The sequence below is a fragment of the Tachypleus tridentatus genome, chromosome 3 (genome assembly GCF_004210375.1).
Source record: "Tachypleus tridentatus isolate NWPU-2018 chromosome 3, ASM421037v1, whole genome shotgun sequence".
NCBI lineage: Eukaryota > Metazoa > Arthropoda > Merostomata > Xiphosura > Limulidae > Tachypleus > Tachypleus tridentatus.
This window is the reverse complement of record NC_134827.1, coordinates 100905640-100915195: the sequence shown is the minus strand read 5'-3', so window position 1 is coordinate 100915195 and position 9556 is coordinate 100905640. Positions and strand designations below refer to the sequence as shown.

At 33.1% G+C, this 9556-nt stretch overlaps 1 pseudogene across 1 annotated transcript in view; it reads left to right on the top strand.

The window, feature by feature from the left end:
• The first annotated feature begins 409 nt into the window (after window positions 1-409).
• LOC143247612 (O-acyltransferase like protein-like) overlaps window positions 410-9556 on the top strand; it is a 52562-nt pseudogene continuing 43415 nt past the window's right edge. The window contains exons 1-3 of the transcript XR_013026619.1: window positions 410-809; window positions 7232-7467; window positions 9402-9516. The product of XR_013026619.1 is annotated as an O-acyltransferase like protein-like (transcript). The remainder of the gene's footprint in view (window positions 810-7231; window positions 7468-9401; window positions 9517-9556) is intronic.

Genomic DNA, 9556 nt, shown 5'->3' with positions numbered 1-9556 from the left:
AAGACTCTCAACCAATAGCCTTCAAATGTGTGTGTAAATCAAAGTATCATATTTTTCATGGCACACTTATCATTCGGTTATTGTTTTTAATCTTAGTGATATTAGCTTATGGAGACGGTAATAAAAAATCAGAAGAAAGCTCCAGAGCAAGGGGTGTTTTTGCCATTTCATTTTGCTTGATAACTACTAATAAAAAAAAAAGAAAAAATCAACTGCACTTTAAGTAGAAATTCTTTCGTAATTTAACTTGCACTTTCAATGAAAAGCTAATTCCATCAACAGCAGTCTGTGCACCACGACAATCTGGGTCAAGGTGATTGGATAGTGCTAAACGCATGCGTGGTTTTATCCACCAACCACACGCACACAAAATTTTCTTTAAAACACCAAGAAGCTTGTTCTTTTACATGTTTACCTTAGTGTTATGACAGTGAGAGTAACAACAAACTTTTTTATATTTCAAACGACGATGTTCTGGTTTTGGCTCGGTGGTGTGTTTGTAGGCATCATTACTTGTAGTGATATTATTAAACAACTGAATGACACAGAACTTAATAATGAGTGGCCAGCAACTGCTGCTGAGAAAATTCCAGATGCTTCTGCACCATGGATATTACCTGATTATGAAGTTCTTGAAGCGTGGGAAAATATGAGAGAGATTTATAAAAGAAAAGTCTCAGATGTAACTCTGACTTTAAAACCGATTATAGATGACTTTTTAAAGACAATAAACGTCAGTGAAGATTGCTATCAGAGTGTAATGACGGTACTGACGTCATTTGGAAAGATGGAGACGTGGTCAACAAAGAGTAGGTATTTAATGTTGAATTTCTTGGTGCAAACCTTTGATTAATTAAAATTACAGCTCATTACATAATATACTTCATTATATATATATGTGTAAAAACGGCTGGTATGGGTTGAGAAAATTTTATGTAGAGGAGCGAACAACGTTTCGACCTTTTTCGGTCATTGTCAGGTTCACAAAAAAAGAAAGAGGTAACTGACCGATAGCTGACCACATGTTTGAAGGGGGTTGTGTAATTGAGTGTAGGAATGTAGAGGACGTGCTTTGACGTTTGATTATATTTATTAATACAGGTATAAATGCGTTCCTTTGTATTGGTTTATTTTGGGCTTGAGTTGTTGTATAAGTAAGACTTCTTTCATTTTGCGTTTGTTTATGTTTGTTTCTTTATTTAATATTTGGGTGTTTCTTATGGTTATGTTGTGTTTATTTGACTTGCAGTGTTCGAAAACGTGTGAAGGTGACTTTTTGTGTTCTCTGAATCTGATTTCCATTTTTCTACTTGTTTCTCCAATATAGAAGTCGTGGCAGTTATCACATTGTATTTTATAAATAATGTTGGTGTGGTGTTTGTCAGTGGAGTTTTTATATTAGTATAGACCTTAGTTTTGTGCCTGGTTTTTGAATAAATTTAATATTAACTAGAGTGTCATATTTTGTTACTAGTTTTTGCCAAATGTTGGTTTTTTTTTGCTGATGTCGGGAATATATGATAAGCATCAGTATATGGTTTCGTGATTTTTGATTCGTGAGATATATTTACTTTTGTTGGTTGATTTTGCTTTCTGTCTAGGTGTGTGCGTATAATGTTTTCTACGGTTTGTGGAGGAAACTTATTAATGTTGATGAAGTATTGTTTTATTTTGTATAATTCATCGTTAATTTTATCTGGTGAGCATAGTTTTATGGCTGTGTTTATTTGGTTTCTTAGTATGTTGAGTTTTTTTTTTTGTTTCATGTGCTGAATCCCAAGGAATGTATAGTCCAGTATGGATGATTTCTCGGTGGATTTCTGTTTTGAATTGTGTGTCGGTTTTTGTAATTTTGAGGTTAAGAAATGATATTTGATTGCTTTCTTCCTGTTCACATGTGAAGTTGATGTTGGGATATATAGCGTTAATGTGATTGAAAAAATTAAGTGTGTGTTCTGTAGATGTGAATCCCGCAATCGTGTTGTTTACATATTTGTATCAGTTTAGTGGTGGATGTAATGCTGTGCTAATTGCTTGTGTTTCAACTTGTGTCATAAAAATATTGGCTAGAACTGGTGATACTGGGCTGCCCATGCTTAGGCCATTTGTTTGTATATAGTTGTGGTTGCTAAACACGAAGTTTGTTTTCTTCGTGGTGAATGCTATGAGGGTTGCTAATTGGTTGCTGGGAATGTCTATTGGTGGGTTAGGGTCTCGGATATAGAGTTCTAAGGCTATCTTGCAGGCTTCAGCGGTTGGAACGTCTGTAAAGAGGGATATAACATCGAAACTGGCCAATAAGGCTTTATGATTAAGTTAATTAAGATTAGACTTGAGATTAAAAGAGTCTTTGATGAATGAGCTGGCTGATGTTACATATTTGGAGAATGCCCATGCTATGTATTTACCAAGATTGTAATTAAACGATTCATATGTGGACATTATTGGTCATGATGGACAATCTGGTTTATGAGGTTTGGGGATGCCGTATATATGTGGTTTGGGTGAGTCGGTTTTACGTAGGTAGGAATAAAGTGTTTGTGAAACTGTGTTGGTTTTTTTCATTTTTAGTAGTGTTTTGTTTAGTTGTGTTTCGTGTGTCTTTGTTAGATTTGTGTGTATTGGTTTAAATTTGTTAGTGTCTGATAGGATGTTCTTCATTTTTGAATGTATTCATTCGTATTCATTATGACTACAGCGTTTCCTTTATCTGCTTTCAGAATTTTTGTTTTTGTCTTGTTTTACGTTTTTAATGGAATTAATATCTCTTTTTGTAAGATTGTTTTTTAGTTTTCTGTTTTATGAAATTATGTTGATGGTTTTGTGAGAAAATCTTTTGAAAAAATCGTTTAAGATGTTGTTTTTAGGTTTTCTGGGAAATATAAATTTTTAATTTTTCTGGGAAGTTTGGCTGTTGGATGTCAATAAAATTGTTGAAGTTGTCTTCTTTCTGTTGGTTGTTTTCTTGTTTTTGTTTTCTGTAGAAAGTATCACAAGTCTTCTGGCTAGGTCTTCTAAACATGTTTTAATTTCTAAGGTTGGAATGTACCTAGATGTTATTGCGAAGTTGAGTCCTTTGTTAAGTAGACGTATCTGTGTTTAATTCTCGGTCGGATCTGTTAATTATGAGGTTAGTCAATGGCTTGTCATGTTGGTGTCTTTTCTGTTGTTTGCATCTTAGTTTTTCTAGTTTTTTGTTGTGACAGATCATTTTGTCTCTGTCGTTCCTAGTGTTGATTTGGTTTATGTTTTGATGTGTGAGTCCGTAAATCTCTGGTTTAATGTAACACGCCAGTTGATGGTCTAGGTTCATTTTTTGTTTTTGTAAGTCATGTAGTTCTTTGTATTTTGTGTTCAACATGGCTTTAAGTAGTTTTTTCTGTACATTTTGGATAATGTTTTTGCATTGATTAAGATTTTTTGATAGTTTTACCTTTTCAAAGTTAGGGTTAGTTGTTCCTTTCTACATTGTTGAATGAAATAGATGTCATTTCTTCTATTGATAATTCTTTGGTTTATGTTTCTTAGTTTACGATCGTCTGAGCGTGTACTGTTAATAATAGTGTAAGGTACGTTGGTTCAGACGGCCCGGCATGGCCAAGCGTGTTAAGGCGTGCGACTCGTAATCTGAGGTCGCGGGTTTGCATCCCCGTCGCGCCAAACATGCTCGCCCTCCCAGCCGTGGGGGCGTTATAATGTGACGGTGAATTCCACTATTCGTTAGTAAAAGAGTATCCCAAAAGTCGGCGGTGGGTGGTGATGACTAGCTGCCTTCCCTCTAGTCTTACACTGCTAAATTAGGGACGGCTAGCACAGATAGCCCTCGAGTAGCTTTGTGCGAAATTCAAAAAACAAACAAACAAACGTTAGTTCAGACATAATGGTTACATAGATAAATACATAAAGAAAACACAAAGACTGACACTTCTCGTACAATCGCCGTGTTGAAATAATAATCAGTGATGACAAGAAAACCCACTTGTAGAGAAATATATATGTAAAAATAGCTGGTTTCGATTGAGAAAAATTTATGTAGAGGAGCGAACAACGTTTCGACTTTCTTCGGTCATGATCAGGTTTACAAAGAAAGAAAGAGGTAACTGACCTGCAGCTGACCACATGTTTGTGGGGGTTGTGTAACTGAGTGTAGGAATGTAGAGGGCGTGGTTAGATGTTTGATTATATTTATTAATATAGGTGTAAAGGTGTTCCTTTATATTGGTTTGTTTTGGGTTTAAGTTGTTGTATAAGTAAGGCTTCTTTAATTATGCTTTTGTTTACGTTTGTTTCTTTATTTAGTATTTCGGTGTTTTCTATGGTTATGTTGCGGTTATTTGACTTGCAGTGTTCGAAAACGCGTGAAGGTGACTTTTTGTGTTATCTGAATCTGGTTTCCATTTTTCTACTTATTTCTCCAACATAGAAGTCGTGGTAGTTATCACATTGTATTTTATAAATAATGTTGGTGTGGTGTTTGTCAGTGTAGTTTTTACATTAGTATAGACCTTAGTTTTGTGCATGGTTTTTGAATAAATTTGGTATTAACTGGAATGTCATATTTTGTTACTAGTTTTTGCCAAATGTTGTTCACTCCTTTACATAAAATTTTCTCAATCCATACCAGCCGTTTTTACACATACATTTTTCTCCACAAGTGGGTTTTATCATCATCACGGATTAATACTTCATCATATAATATTTAATTTATTACACAATATACTTCATTATATAATATGTAGTTTATTACACAATATACTTCATTATATAATATTTAGTTTATTACACAATATACTTCATCATCTAATATTTAGTTTATTACACAATATACTTCATTATATAATATTTAGTTTATTACACAATATACTTCATCATCTAATATTTAGTTTATTACACAATATACTTCATCATCTAATATTTAGTTTATTACACAATATACTTCATTATATAATATTTAGTTTATTACACAATATACTTCATCATCTAATATTTAGTTTATTACACAATATACTTCATTATATAATATTTAGTTTATTACACAATATACTTCATCATCTAATATGTAGTTTATTACACAATATACTTCATCATCTAATATTTAGTTTATTACACAATATACTTCATCATCTAATATGTAGTTTATTACATAATATACTTCATAATATAATATTTAGTTTATTACACAATATACTTCATAATATAAGATATAGTTTATTACACAATATACTTCATCATCTAATATGTAGTTTATTACACAATATACTTCATCATCTAATATTTAGTTTATTACACAATATACTTCATCATCTAATATGTAGTTTATTACATAATATACTTCATAATATAATATTTAGTTTATTACATAATATACTTCATAATATAAGATATAGTTTATTACATAATATACTTCATAATATAAGATATAGTTTATTACATAATATACTTCATAATATAAGATATAGTTTATTACACAATATACTTCATAATATAAGATATAGTTTATTACATAATATACTTCATAATATAACATTTAGTTTATTACATAATATACTTCATAATATAAGATATAGTTTATTACACAATATACTTCATAATATAAGATATAGTTTATTACATAATATACTTCATAATATAAGATATAGTTTATTACATAATATACTTCATAATATAAGATATAGTTTATTACACAATATACTTCATAATATAAGATATAGTTTATTACACAATATACTTCATAATATAAGATATAGTTTATTACATAATATACTTCATAATATAAGATATAGTTTATTACATAATATACTTCATAATATAAGATATAGTTTATTACATAATATACTTCATAATATAAGATATAGTTTATTACATAATATAGTTTGCTGTATTTACTACAGTATATTTTACCATTACCCATCTTTATTCATGATGACGAGAAACCTACTTGAAGTAAAAATGTATTCTTAAGATAACTGGTAGTGGTATAAAACTTTAATTAAAATAAATAAAGAAAAACTTTGCTCTTTGCATTTTTTACTTTTCTAACTCTTTGTTTTTACCGTGTTCCGGTAAGACAGCAAGCACATGGTCTAAGGAATACATCGCAAAGATTCGGAGTTCGCTCTTCCACGATGGACACAGTAGACAGCCCAACGTAGCTTTGGTCTGAAACAACTAAGTCAATAGTTTTTTCTGAATGTTTTTTTGGTCCGTGGTCTTTCTTTTCCTGAAATGTTATATTAATTACGATTTAAAACTGCAATCAAGTTGAAACTATGGGGTCTTTAGCCCAATCCCTCCAGTGACTTATTGATAAATCTGCAAGCATAAAACTCTAAAAATAGGGTTCCGATCCTCGTAATGGTTAGAGCACAGATGGCCAGTTGTGTAGCTTTGCTCTAAACATGAACAACTAACCAACGTTTTTTACCAGTTTCTACGACATTTCGTTAAGTTTGATGGAATTTGTTTCTTATATAGTACCCAAAACTTTGCCCTGAAACATTTGTTGGAGTGAAGTTGTGAAAGGTGTAAGAAAAGTAACCCATAAAACTGGACGTAATTGTTTCAAACAAAAAATATTTAATAAAGCTTTATGTAATCATCTTTCGTGAATCAAACAGGATTCGCATTAAAGTCTTATGACTAAGCGCATTATTTCGAAATTTGCACTAGTAAACGTTCTCATGTAATCCTACTTTTATTTCAAGAAGTCCTCCGGAGGGTCAGCGACAGGTCCACTAAACTCAGATGATCGATTCCCTCTAGAGAATATATCCCAATGCGTAGCATTGCACCTAAACAGTAACAACAGGAACGAAGCTGTGAGAGTCGAAGATTGCTGTCCAGAAAATCATGTTCTTCCCATAGCTTCATTTAGGAATAGTATCTGTATGTTAGGTTAATTTTAGAATCACATGTTAATGCTGTTAGTTTAAGCTTCAGACAGCTGAAAAATGTAAAAACTTCAATACTGTCTATCTTATATGTATTGTGTACCAAGTTCGTAATGAATTATTAGGTTAACCACCCCTGAGATTTTATGGGTTTAGTGCAATAATTGCACTGTTGTATGATACTCCTTAGGATATAATGTGTACAAAACCGATCAGGAATGTAAGGGCGAATTTCTGTTGATTTAGTACTGGACCATAAGGGGAGTGTAATAGGTGTAGCTTAGAATCTTTTACCTACTAGAATAATCGTGCATGTAACACAACAATGTTTGTTGGTTTAGTGATTGACTCTAATGGAAGGCTACCATCTGGACTGTTGGAGGGAACCCTGACCAGCCTGGGATCTTATGATCAATGTTTGGATATTATTTCTCCCAACACGAGCCATTATGTTACCACATTCCAAGGGCAGTATTGTTCTGTTTTATTTCGGCCTCCATTACCAGCCCGATCACCAAAATACCTCAGCATTGCAGCCGGAGTGAAGATTCTCTCCAATTTTTCCAAACCTGGGGAAGTAAGTCATATTTTTCTAAACAATTAAGATAAATATAGGGCTTTGTAAAGTTGCTTATAAAGTAAATGTCTAATTAAAATACGTAACAAATGAATGTCATCAAACTGAATCTCAACTACTACTAATTTAGTTATTTAGTTGTTGTTCAGCATAATGGGCTATCTGTGCTCTACCCTCCAAAAATATCGAAACCCTGATTCTAGCCACTGGGGGATAATTATTTAGTAAATGTGAAGATCGATTGGTAGTTAGTTATTAATATTGTGCTAATGTTAGTAGTACACATTCTTGTCCGTGGTCAAATATTACAGTGAGAAAATTACGTCATTTTTAAAGAGAACCATTTGCGAACCTCCCTGTTGAATTATGTAAAATACAGCTTATTATTAGTGGTTAAAGTGCAACTGTATTTGTGAATGTATACCAGTAAGGAAGAGAGTGGTGGTATGGTCTGATGACAAAATAAAACAGGTATACTGGTGTAAAACACCCTACCAACTCCTATTCGGTTTCGCACAAAAATACGTTAGGCTTTGGTGTCTTTACATCTGTGTATTTCAGATTAAATCAAACACCAATCCACCCTACCCTCTCCAAATGCATACATCCCAGCGCGTTTCCCAAAACCACTTTACTTGACTAATTGTTGCGAAGTAGAAAGTTGCACAATTAGCTATCGATGTCGTGCCCACCACAGGTACTGGAACCGGATTTTTAACTCGTCTTACTTGTTGCTTTACCATTTTTTTTTGTCTCAGTGTAACAAACAATCTAAAAAATAGCCTTGAATTATCATGTTTGAAGCAACCGCGCATGCTTGAAGAGAAAAAAAATAGTTAACCTCATCAGTGGAATGAAGTGGAACACGTGGTGAAACTGTATGGATTAATTTACAATAGTTTCGTCTCTGATGAACCGATAAATAAATGTAATTGAGACACAATAATATCCAACCCACATTTGATATCCTTTTTTAAATGGATTCTTGTTTGTTTTGTTTTCTTGGAATTTCGCGCAAAGCTGCTCGAAGGCTATCTGCGCTAGCCGTTTCTAATTTTGCAGTGTAAGACTAGAGGGAAGGCAGCTAGTCATCACCACCCACCGCCAACTCTTGGGCTACTCTTTTACCAACGAATATTGGGATTGACCGTCACATTATAACACCCCACGGCTGAAATAGTGAGCATGTTTGGTGCGACGGGGATGCGAACCCGCGATCCTCAGATTACGAGTCGCACGCCTCAACCCACCTGGCCATGCCGGGCCCAAATTGGATTTTTCTCGCCTGATACTAGTACTTCTAGTATCCAAAGCTTCTAGATTCCATAGATTGACAAGTTTTCAGCAAATATCTGAAAAAAAAAATCAGAGGCCAAAATGCAGACAATGTCGTGTCAGGTGCTTACCCACGATATAAAAAAGATAGGATTTTTTTTAAATGTTTCATATAATAACGTACTACCGGAAAAAAGACAGATAGAGAACGCTTTACTTGAGTTCAGGTGTGTCAAACCTTAATGTAATTCCGTAAAATACAGTTAGAGGGCGAGTTGCTTGAATCGCACATGTCAAACTTTAATGTAATACAATGAAATACAGTTAGATAGCGTGTAATTTTGGTGTTTGCCTATCAGAACATAAATACGTCAAAGACAAGTAGAGGGCACTTCACTTGAGTGCACACGTGCAAACAGTTCATTTTTTCAGTTTTTGTTTTCTTTTATACTTAAGGATGGCTCTACAATGCTCACACAGTTGTAGTTTTGATAAGAAAAACATCTAAATCTTACAATATCTTACCCAGAGTTTATTGTTCGAAATTATCTAATAGTATGTGAGAAACAAATAATCATATCGATACCTCTGATAACCGTGTGAAAAAAAATAATTAATCTCTTTAATGTTAATAACTGTTAAAAATATTTCACTTTTAGGTGTTTCATCATCTTGCCCAGAACGCCCAGTTTTTCTACTTTGCGGCTTTACGTATAGGGATTTGTGTACCGTCCACATGCACAATTCACGATGTTCAAAAAATTGCTACCAAAGGTAAGAGATTCTTGTCTCTACATGTAATATGGAATGTTAA